At 36.3% G+C, this 11,342-nt stretch overlaps 1 long non-coding RNA gene across 1 annotated transcript; it reads left to right on the top strand.

Annotated features, from left to right (window-relative positions):
* The first annotated feature begins 10,402 nt into the window (after positions 1 to 10,402).
* On the top strand, positions 10,403 to 11,342 carry LOC141338469 (uncharacterized). Its single transcript, XR_012355858.1, has 3 exons — positions 10,403 to 10,596; positions 11,009 to 11,074; positions 11,182 to 11,342. It is a non-coding gene; the product is annotated as an uncharacterized lncRNA (long non-coding RNA).

Here is an 11,342-nt window from a genome sequence, read left to right as displayed (position 1 = left end):
AAACGCACGTGTTTTATAGTTCCTGGTCGGTGACGTCACCGCGCCTGTGACGTCACCCCCGTCGTTCATTCGTTGCAAGACATGATTCAGAGTGCGGCCCGCCAATGGCGTTCCCCATAGCGTTCCTGACGCGGCGTCTCGTTCCCTCAGGGAACTAAGGTTACAATAGTAACCCGAGACGTTTTTGCATATAAACCTATTAAAAATATATATTTATTTAATAATTTATATATATTTAAAAGATAGCATAAATCCTACGAAAACTGCACAAATGTGGGGTAAAAACATTAATGAACAGGAAAACATTTTTTTTCATTTTTTAATTTTTATTTTTATATTATTATTATTTTTTGTTACAAAATGTAGGTTTTGTTGCCTGGGGTCTCTAGAGACCCCAAAGACCATGATTGTGATTCCAAAACGAAGACTGGATAAGGGTTAAATATTTAGGTTGGGCGTTTATAATAAATGTTTACAGTGAGTTTGTGTTTGTTTTTACTTATATTTTCGTTGCCTTTTCTGTTCTGAACACTGCTAAATTTACGGAATTTTTTGTGGAGCGAGGGGAATATAGATACATGTTTATAACGTTTGTAAAAGTTCAGTTTATTTTACATTATTTCTAAATTAAATGATAAAATGAGTCTTATACATCAATCGATTTGTACAATAATGCAACTTATCTGTGTAATAAAGTGCTCATAAAAAAAGAGATGGTACAAGAATTGAACTGCCATGTATCTACGAATAGGCTACAGTACAGTAGTAATTGTCAATTTAAAAAAAATATTGTTCGACCCTCGAGTCAAAAAGTTTGCCCACCCCTGCTGTACAACATCATCATGAAAGCATCTAAAATGAATCAGTCACTGGTTAAATATAAAATATTAAAATATTTTAATAGTTTTTCATGTTACTACAAAATACTTTTATTTCCTCAGACTACATATAAATGTTTGAATGCCATTCAACGAAGGATGTTGCCTTGTGTTCCTAGATAAGTGTAGTTACATCATCCACCACCAGGGGTGAACAGGCCATGCAGTATTAACCATAAGAGAAAAAAATCATACAAACCAAGAGCCACTGAAAATGCATATAGGATAAAAGGGCTCATAAATGCTATTATTATGAATGACCATGTATTTTAAAAGTAGAGTGTTGAGAAGAATCCATCTCTGGATCCTATCTGAATCGAAATCATAAATAGGATCAGGCTGTAATTAAATCACTCATAAAATAATTTGGTAAAAATATTTTTTTTTATCGGATTATGGAAATATAAAATTGTTCATATACACTTTCAGAAAACTGAAGTATCCACAAGACCTTGGTTTTCCATCTTCAGACACTAGTTGGCGCTCCAGTAAGGGTCTTTAGGAGAGACATACTCTTTGTATACCATGAAACTAAGTTTCAATGACTGAATCTGAAATTTAACAAATATCTTGGCATGTTTATTGGTCAAAAAAGCACCTAATAATTTTTTTTTTTATTATCCCATAATGATGAACTGTGTGTGATATTTGGTCTTTTGACCTTTAGTCTAAATCATTCACACAGTGACTTTCAGTATCACAATAAACCATCAAAAATAAATAATAAATGATTCAAAATTGACAAAATGGTTCAAAACAGTAAACCTGCATCATACTGAGTCATCAGAATAATTAATTTGCCTTCTTACTCAACACAGATGTGTAGATTCTATGCAAGGTGTTATTATCTGTGTAGTCTCATGTACTGTTATGTCATTTTCAAAAATGTAATATACTGACATAATTTGATTGTTATATAAAGCAGATCTGAATGCTATTGATTAGTATTAAATTTCCAATGCACTAGTCAGTTTCTTCTCTGTTTTTCACACTCCATCTCTCTCTTACACACATTTACATGCATGAAAGTAGAAGTATCAGGATCTTTTTGGCTCCTGAGAGCTTTAGTTTCCTAAAGGTCTGTTTATCAGCAATTGTATTAGCAGAAGCCTTTAAAACACATTGTGTTTAAAGGTTAAATTCACTCTACACTTGCAGTTCTACTCTCTCATCTGCTCTTTATTAATCACATGCTACTATATTCACACAAAATACATGTTTTGTTGGTGAAAATCATTCAGACTGTTGAACTGAACTCATCTCTTGCTGAAAGAGCAAGACTCTTTCATGTGGTGATTTAGTGACTGATGCAGCTGATGTCAGTTTTCTGTGGTCTGTGGAGTTTGATGATGGTTTGTGGCTAAAGTAGTCATGATGAGAGATATAGATCAACCCAGAGCAGAGTGGAATATAAACTGAAGAACTGACTAATGTTCACACAAAATTATTTTTGTGACCACGTGACTGTGGTCGCACAGTTTTCACGACCAAGCGACTGTGGTCAGTTGTTTTCTTCTCAGCTTCTCAGGTCACACTCATCGTTGTTTTTTTTTTTTTTGTTTTTTTTTTGTTGTTGTTTTTACTTCAGTGGTTAACATCTTCCTAGAACTGTTTAACAGTGTGTTTTCAACAGAACACCGATAATGCATACACGATAATGTTAATTTTTTCGGGCCAAATGCCAAGCTCGGACCCCTCCCCCGGACAGCACGCCAAACACGCTTAACTTTTATGCTGTTTATTATATGTAAGCGCAAACTCGTTGTTTATTTATGTTTATTTTTATTTGATTATGTTTATTATGTTTATTTGAATGCAGCTTGCTTCTGTATTCGCACAAAATGTACGTTTTGTTCATGTAAAGCATTCGGATTCAGGTCTCTCGCTAAAAATCATTTCATGTGGTGATTCAGTGTCTGATGTGGCTGGTGTTGGTGATTTAGTTGATCTGTGAAATTTCATTGTGGTTTGTGGAGAGTGGAAAGCCATTGGACCTAAACCAAACAACAGTTTTACACACTGCAGGACAATGGACATGCTTAATCAGGCCAAACATCTGTGCATCACAGGGTTAAACAGACATGTTTGTGAAAACGTGTTAAAATAGTTGTGATGAGAGATAAGGATCAACTAGTGGAATATGAGCTGACTAATGTTCACACATTTATTTTGCGACCGAGCGAATTTGATCACTTGTTTTTTTCTTCTCAGCTTCTCATTTCACACACATGTACATTTGTTCCATATTCATTCACAAGGGGGAGCTTAAGCAATGTCATCTGCATTAGGAGAGTCATGTTGTACAACATCATCCTGAAAGCATAACACACACACACACACACACACACACACACACACACACACAACAAAAGGAATCAGTCACTGGTAAAATGTAACATAATATTTGCAATTTATATATTTTGTGTTCCAGCAGAATACACAAATACATTTGAATGGGCTTCAATGGAAGAAGTGGTCTCTGTGACAACATCTAACCAGCATAGGCTAACAGACCATCAACAAAAATCAACCAACAAAAAGGTTTGCAGCCATCAGTATGATACAAGGTGATTATGATCCATAGCTGCACGGATCTCAGGCTGCCTGGCTGATATCTCGGCATGGATGAAGGAACACCACCTGCAGGTTTGCATTGCACAACATCAGAAAGATCAGGTCCTTCCTAACAGAACATGCTACACAACTCCTTGTCCAGGCCCTGGTCATCTCCAGGCTGGCCTACTGCAGTGCTCTTTTAGCCAGTCTACCGACATGCACAATCCGACCTCTTCAAATGATTCAGAATGCAGCAGCACGACTGGTCTTCAATGAGCCCAAAAAGGCCCATGTCACACCGCTCTTCATATCTCTGCACTGGCTACCGGTTACAGCACGCATCAAATTCAAGACACTGATGCTGGCATATAGGACAGCCACCGGCTCATCACCTGCCTACCTCCATTCACTACTACGAATCTATACTACGAATCAAAAACAGAATCATAGTGAGATATCATACCTAATTTGTAAATTTATATTTTTATCAGGCTATGTACATTTAAAACAGTTAATATACAAGTATTTACACAGTTTCTAAGGCCTTGTTTTTCCATGTTTAATCACTAGTTGGCACTCCAGCTGGGTCTTTAGTAGAGACGTACTGTATGTACACCAGTAATCTGATTTAAAAGGACTGAAAATTTAACAAAGTACAAAGTCTTTTTATTCAATAAACTTCACATATGTTGAATATCATTGTTCAGCACCAAAAGCAAACTTTCCGATGTACAGGTCAATTTCTGCTCTGTTTTTTTCACACTTATATCTCTCACACACATTTGCATGCATAAAAGCAGAAGTAGCTACAGCTTTTTTGACGCTTTAAGCTCCTGAGCACTTCAGTTTCGTGAAGAACTGCTTATCAGCATTTATTTCGCAGAATCGCATTAAAACCACAGCATATTTTCGGTTAAAGTGTCTCTACAGTTTTTAAAATGTATTTCCCTATTCACTTCTGCTATCAACTGATCACTTGCTTCTGTTTGCACAAAAATATGTTTGTTCATATAAAAACTGAAATCCTCAGAAAAAGCTTCAGATTGTTACTGAATTTATCTGTGGTTGCCTTTGCTGCTCATCAAGTTAAATTCAATATTTCAAATCACAACAGGTGTCTTAAGAAAATGTTTTATTTTTTTTTTTCAATAGTGTTAAAATAGTATGTATCAGGCTAGACCAGCCAATGTTCATGTGAAGTCCAAAGTGTAAATCTCAAAACACTGACTGTTTTTATAGCTACCACAGCTTCTAACAGCAGCTGCAATGACATTACAGAATGCAATTTCAACCAATGTTCCCCCCGGAATATGATTTTGATGCAATTTTGCCATTTTTCCCAGAAATGCGAATAGGCTAATTTTAGCTGTGGTTGGGTGAGTTTTGAAATCTAGATGGTCTGGTTTTGTTATACAGACCTGTAAACTCTGCCTATACTCTTCAAAAGGGCACTAGTGGTGTCCGAAACCACAGAGGACATTATCGAGTGCACTCATTTAATCCCATAATGCACCTCAATAACATGTGTATTGATGTACACTCAACAGCTTAAGATTACCCATGGTACACTGTGGGGGCCCCACGGAATGAATTCAGAATCATCCATCCATCCATTTTCCAAACGCTGGTCCAATGTGGGAACAGTGTAATATCATTCGGGTACAGATTTATTTTTAATTGATTATTAAATAGTTTAATCAAGGTTTATAACCTACATAGTGTCCATGACAGAGTTCAAGATAAATATTTTCATTACTACTGAAGCTGCCAGTTTTCCAAGTTTTCAAATGATTATTAAACAGGAAGCAAACTATGGCCGTTTCACCGCACTCTCAGTGTATGTATTCACTCACTCATTTTCATTCACTTAGTGGACTGTAGGGAACCAAACGAGACACCTGAATCTGATTTTAACAGCTCAACACAATAGAGATACTTGAACAGACCAAACATCTGTGGATCAGAAAACTCATGTGGTTCAACAGTCAAGCATGCTAAATAGATATGCTGAGAGATAAATACCAGACTGAGAGAAGGGAGGAACAGAAACTGACGCATTTATTTGTGTGACCGTGTGACTGTGGTCAGCTTTTTTTTCTTCTCTGCTTCTCATTTCATGCTCAACGTTTTTTTTTTTTTTTTTTTTTTCTATTAATGTTTAACAGAAAAAAAAAATGACGCGATGTGGATACAACTATTACATTGAAAAAATAAATAAATAAATAAAACAAAATACCTGCAGAGATATAATGACCAAGTGTAAAAACATAATTCAAAGGTGTAAATGTAACCAGAAAGAAATTATGTTAAGTACTACAGAATGAAATGGAGATGATATCACTGGAAAGTATAATTTCATTTGATGGCCAGTAGGATATTGTGTTGTGGGATGCAAAATACTTGACAATGCAAGATGTGTGGATTTGTTTTTCAAGTTTAAAAAGATGTAAAATTAATTAAATCAGCAATGAGTAAAACAAGGCTAGAGCTGAACATGTGTAATACATTTACATTCATTTATTTTATCCAAAGAGACTTACAACTGAAGAATATGACAAAAACATGTTGGGTTTGTATTTATTAGTTTGTACCAGATTACAAAAATGAAGCAGAAAAATAAATATCAATCTGTACATGTTTATTTGAATGTAATACAAAAAAGGACAAAATGCACAAAGCATTAAAATGTGAGAAATTTGAAATTTCTCTTTTACTTGCATATCAACATTTTCATCAAAGTCTTTAGGACTATTGCAGCAAATACCTCGAAGGCCACAGTTGAGAGCCACTGCTGTAATATATGTGACCCTGGACCACAAAACCAGTCATAAGGGTCAGTTTTAAAAAAATGAATATATGAATATAACATTTAAATATAAAAGCTTTCAAGACAATATTTGTTTGTGATATTATACCTGCATGAAAATCTGGAATCTGAGGGTGCAGAATAGAGAAAATTTTCTTTAAAGTTGTCCAAAAGAAGTTCTTAGTAATGCATATTAAATTAAGTTTAAATTAAGTTTTTATATATTTACAAAATATCTATAGGAAATTTACAAATATACCCATGCTATTTATGACTGGTTTTGTGGTCCAGGGTCACATATATTATAGTGAGACAACGCTGTTACTGAAAGAACATGTTCATCCAGTAGTGAAGCCCAATCAGGTTTATCTGTAGCACAGACATAGTGTCTACAGAAACATCTGAAAATAATTCAAACATATACAAAACAACAACACTGCTCCAAAGCCTTGAGATAAAATCCAGTTACTAAATAGTATTATCTTAGTTTAGAAAACAATGAGATCAAAGGTTTGTGAGTGAATCCTGTCACATGAAACATGCATCTACTTATATTCACACAAAAATATCCACACACATATAGTAATCCACCTCTTTTTCCATGTTTTTGTATTTGGGTTCTAGAAAAATGATAACCCTTAAACAGAATTACAGTTTGTTCAGCGTCTCACAACGACTCCAGCGTACACCACATCCTCCTCCACTTGAACTTTCTGTAATCAAAACAAACACGTTTACGTAATAGATGGGTTTATCAAAGTATTACTGACCATTTAAAAAAACCATATTTAATGTTTATGATCTTGTGCTGTTGTGTGCATGATACAAACACACATGCCTGCACTCATACACACACCTTAATCTTATGTGCTGATGAAATAACATAGACACAATATAAAATCATATATGAGCTTACTGATTTCTGTGCTTTTCTTTTGTAGAATGCGGGATCAGCATAAGTGATCTCTTCCTCACGAGTCTCAACTGTTTCATGACGATAGAAATAAAACACACAATCAAATGATGTTTGCATATTATTGTTGTGTTTTAGAATAAATAATAAATTGTAATCAGCACTTTTCTACATTATTTTAATGTTAATAACAGGTATTTGCACAAATATATTGGCAGTAAGTAACACCTGCCTTTTTGGTCTGTTTTTCTGTGTTTCCTGCAGATACAGAACATCACGACTGCAGCTACAGTCAACAAAAATACAACAGCAGCAGCAGCAGCAGCAACAGCAGAGACTGGCACTGTATCAAATAAGGATATATCCTGATCTGCAATGAACAAAATGAGTCATTAGAATGACTAAATCTGTCCTTTTGATCTACAACAAAAACTGCAGCAACACAGAATGCACAAGTTACAAAATTTACTGGTACTTTCATGACTTACTAATTGAGAACATAATTAGTATTATTCATAGCCCTGACAAATTCTGACTTAAAGTTACTTTAATTCAACCAGCAAGTTTTTTTTTTAGACCGGAAATGACACAGGCTTCTCCCAAAAGATAAGACGGAGTACAAGAGGCATCATTGTGGAAAAAAATATTACTCACCTTTTATGTACATTTGAACAAAAAGTTGCATGTACAAAATTATTCATACCCTTCTCAATAATCAATAGAAAAGTCTTTATTGGCTATTGCAGCAATCAAATGCTTCCCCTGACCACCTTTTATATGTCTCCACTGGTATTTTGCTCATTCATCTTTAGAGATGAGCTCCAACTCTTCAGGTTGGAGGGTCACCTTGCCATCAACCTGATCTTTAGCTCCCGCCACAGATTCTCATTTGGATTTAATTCAGGACTCTGGCTGGGCCACTGCAAAACAATAATGTTTTGTCTGCTAACCATTTCACGCTTCACCACTTTAGCTGCGTGTTTTGGATCGTTGTCGTGCTGAAATGTCCACTGGTGCCCAAGGCCAAGTTTCTCTGCAGACTGCCTGATGTTGTTGTTGAGAATTTTCATGGTGCCGTTTACTGTGATAAGGTTCCCTGGTCCACCGGCTAAACCCCCCCCCCCCCCCCCACGCCCCACCCCCAAAACATTAAGTTCCCACCACCATGTTTGGTGTTCTTAGGGTGTTCTTAGGGTTGAAGGCTTCTCATTTTTTACGCCAAATAAAGGCTACATCATTGTGACCAAACAATTAAATTTTTGTTTCATCTGACCATAAAACAGAAGACCAGAAGTCTTCTTCTTTGTCCAGATGAGCATTTGCAAAGGCCAAGCGGGCTTTTGTATGCCTTATCTGGAGAAGTGGTGTCCTCCTTGATCTGCGTCCGTGGAACCCAGCGGTGAGCAGTGTCTGTTGGACTGTCTGCCTTGAGATGTTGCCACCAGCAGAGACCAGATTCATCAGGATGGCCTTGGTTGTGATCCTTGGATTCTTTTTTTACCTCTCTCACTATCCTCCTGGCCAACACAGGTGTCATTTTTGGCTTCTGACCACATCCTCTGAAATTTTTCACAGTTACATTTTTTAATAATACTTTGCACTGTAGCCACTGGAACTTCAAAACATTTAGATATGCTTTTTGTTCAAATGTAAATAAAAGATGAGAAATATTTTTTCCACAATGATGCCTCTTGTACATTGTCTTATTATCTTTTGGGAGAAGCCTGTGTCATTACCGGTCTCAAAAACTTGCTGGTTGAATAAAAGTAACTTTAAGTCAGAATTTGCCAGGGGTATGAATAATTTTGGGCTTGACTAATATATATATATTAGTTCTGGTTCTCAAATCTGATTGATTGAGATCCGTTAGATATTCTTCTGATATCGCCACAGGAACGCCCTTTCACAATTTTGTATCACTAGCTGGTGTTCTAGCTGGGTCCGTTTTTTTTTTTTTTTCTCGAGTTTCATGGCGGACATCCAAATCCCTTATCATTTTATAAATATTACTCTTTTTGTGTCACGGAATGTAGTTTTAAGAGGTTTTCAGGCAAGAATGTACTTGTTTATAGTTCAAATATGCAGTTTGTTAATAAAGATAACGTCTATTTGAAAAAATTGCTTCGTCGGTTTCGGACGGGTGAGACCCATAATGTCAGGGGGCGTTCTGCACTCATCAATCCGCTCAAGAGTGGTCTCGCCACGGCCAGATCTTCTGGAATTTACCGCTGGCTCTGAAGTCTCTGTAGTGGTTACACATTACATGTAATTTGTTATGGGCAAATCTAACAGTCAGTCTTTGGTTTCATTAATCTATTATTTGTTCCAGAGAAGAAGATAGTTTGTGCCTGCGGCCTCGTGCCTATGGCAAATCACAACCGTGCCGATATATTGTTTCAGCTGTATATATTGTTTCAGGAATTTCAGTGTTCATTTCAGGCTATGTTCACACTACAAACCTTGTGTCACAATTCTGTCAGTTTATGTCTTTGTCTCGTCTCGCTTCGTCCAGCACGTAAAACCGTAACACCTTGTTGCTCTAGTCAGTTTTTTTTCTCAGATCCAATGTTTTACATTACATTACATCATTTATCTATTTATCAGATTCAGGTTTGAACTGGTTACGATAACTATGATGACATGCAGCATGGTGTCCAGGGCCGCCTTAACACTGTAAGGGGGCTCTGGGCTTTACCTCTTGAGGGGCCCTTTCTTCACCAAGAACTACTTAACTACTACGACTAATCACAAAGTGCAAGTCAACAGCCTTTTATTTTGCAGTAAAAAATGTCATTAACAAAACATCCAAACCTAAGGGTCTGTCATATGAAATATACACAAATATTGCTTCATTTAGCCTACTACACACATGCACATAGTCGGACATATTTTACACACACTGTTAGACATTTCTGTAATTTCTACAGTTTTTTTACTGTATATCACCCAGTATAAAACAGCAAATTCCCTTTAAAGTAAATAACTGTAATTCCCTTTGCATCATGGGAATTTTCTGTGACGTCAAACACCACATACAGAGACTAACTGTATTTTTAAAAATTGAGGTATACTACAGTATTTGCGGTAACGACCTCTTTGGCGCCACTCCATTGAGATAATTCTTTTCCTCATTTCTTACATTTGGACTGACAGGATTTTGCGCCACAGGAGTTTATCCTTCGTGTCAGAAACAGCGTATTTAGAGTACTATTGTACTTCAGAAATATACTGGGGCATCAGTTTACTGTCCTGCATCTATTGTGGATAGTATCACGGATTATTATGGTTTCTATACTGTCTTTTGTCGCGTCACGACGCTCGCATCTGAGGACACGGAACCAGCGAGGCAGCGCCGGGAGTTTTCCCCGGGGATGGAACCCGAGAGCGGGAGAGTTCCGGAGAGCATCTGCGCTGTGTATTTACGCACCTTACAAGCAAGCAAGGTAAAATATATATATATATATTTGTATGTCTGTTTGTGTGTGGTTTGTCAGATTTTTGCCCAACAGTTTAACCTAGAAACGTTTACTCGTCAACATTATGGTACATAAACTTTACCACGATAAACTGCGCTGTAACGTTACTTTCAATTAACAAACGATGCTGTTAGCTTATTAAATTACCAAATAAAATTATTTTAACACGCAAGGCATAATCTTATATTAACAGTAAGTTAGCTATTGTGAAATTTTGTTCAGGTGTTAATGTTCACCAGTAGCCTATAGTTAAGAAAACAAAATCGTATGTTAACTAGGTTAAACAAAAGTTTTATGACTAGCTGCCTTTCTAGTGTATATATTAGATTTTTTTTTTAATTGAATTTAATATTTACTGCATTTTGTGTGTGTGTTTAAGGCAACTCAAATGAAGCATCACAAAGACCAAGAGCAGGCCAGCCACGCTGGGGACTGATAATTCATGGTAAGAGAATAACTTCACTATGATTTTACATTTGTGTTTTCCATATGGGGCTTTGTCTTTTACAAATGTGTAATTTCTTTTTCTTTTTTTTTCTTTCTTTCTTTCAGGGAACAAATTTCTCTATGTAACAAAGTGGATGGTGAGCAAAGGTGGCCTACGTTTTGGAGCAGCACCTGGAATGCCATTTGATGGGAGAAAGAGTGAAGATGCAGTGTTCCAGAATTGGAATAATTTTTCTGTGTTTCAGTGTTTTATATGCAATGTTTAA

Source organism: Garra rufa, chromosome 7, assembly GCF_049309525.1.
Source record: "Garra rufa chromosome 7, GarRuf1.0, whole genome shotgun sequence".
In the NCBI taxonomy this organism is placed as follows: Eukaryota; Metazoa; Chordata; class Actinopteri; order Cypriniformes; family Cyprinidae; genus Garra; species Garra rufa.
Note: the sequence above shows the minus strand (reverse complement) of the source record. Positions and strands in the feature narration are given on the sequence as shown.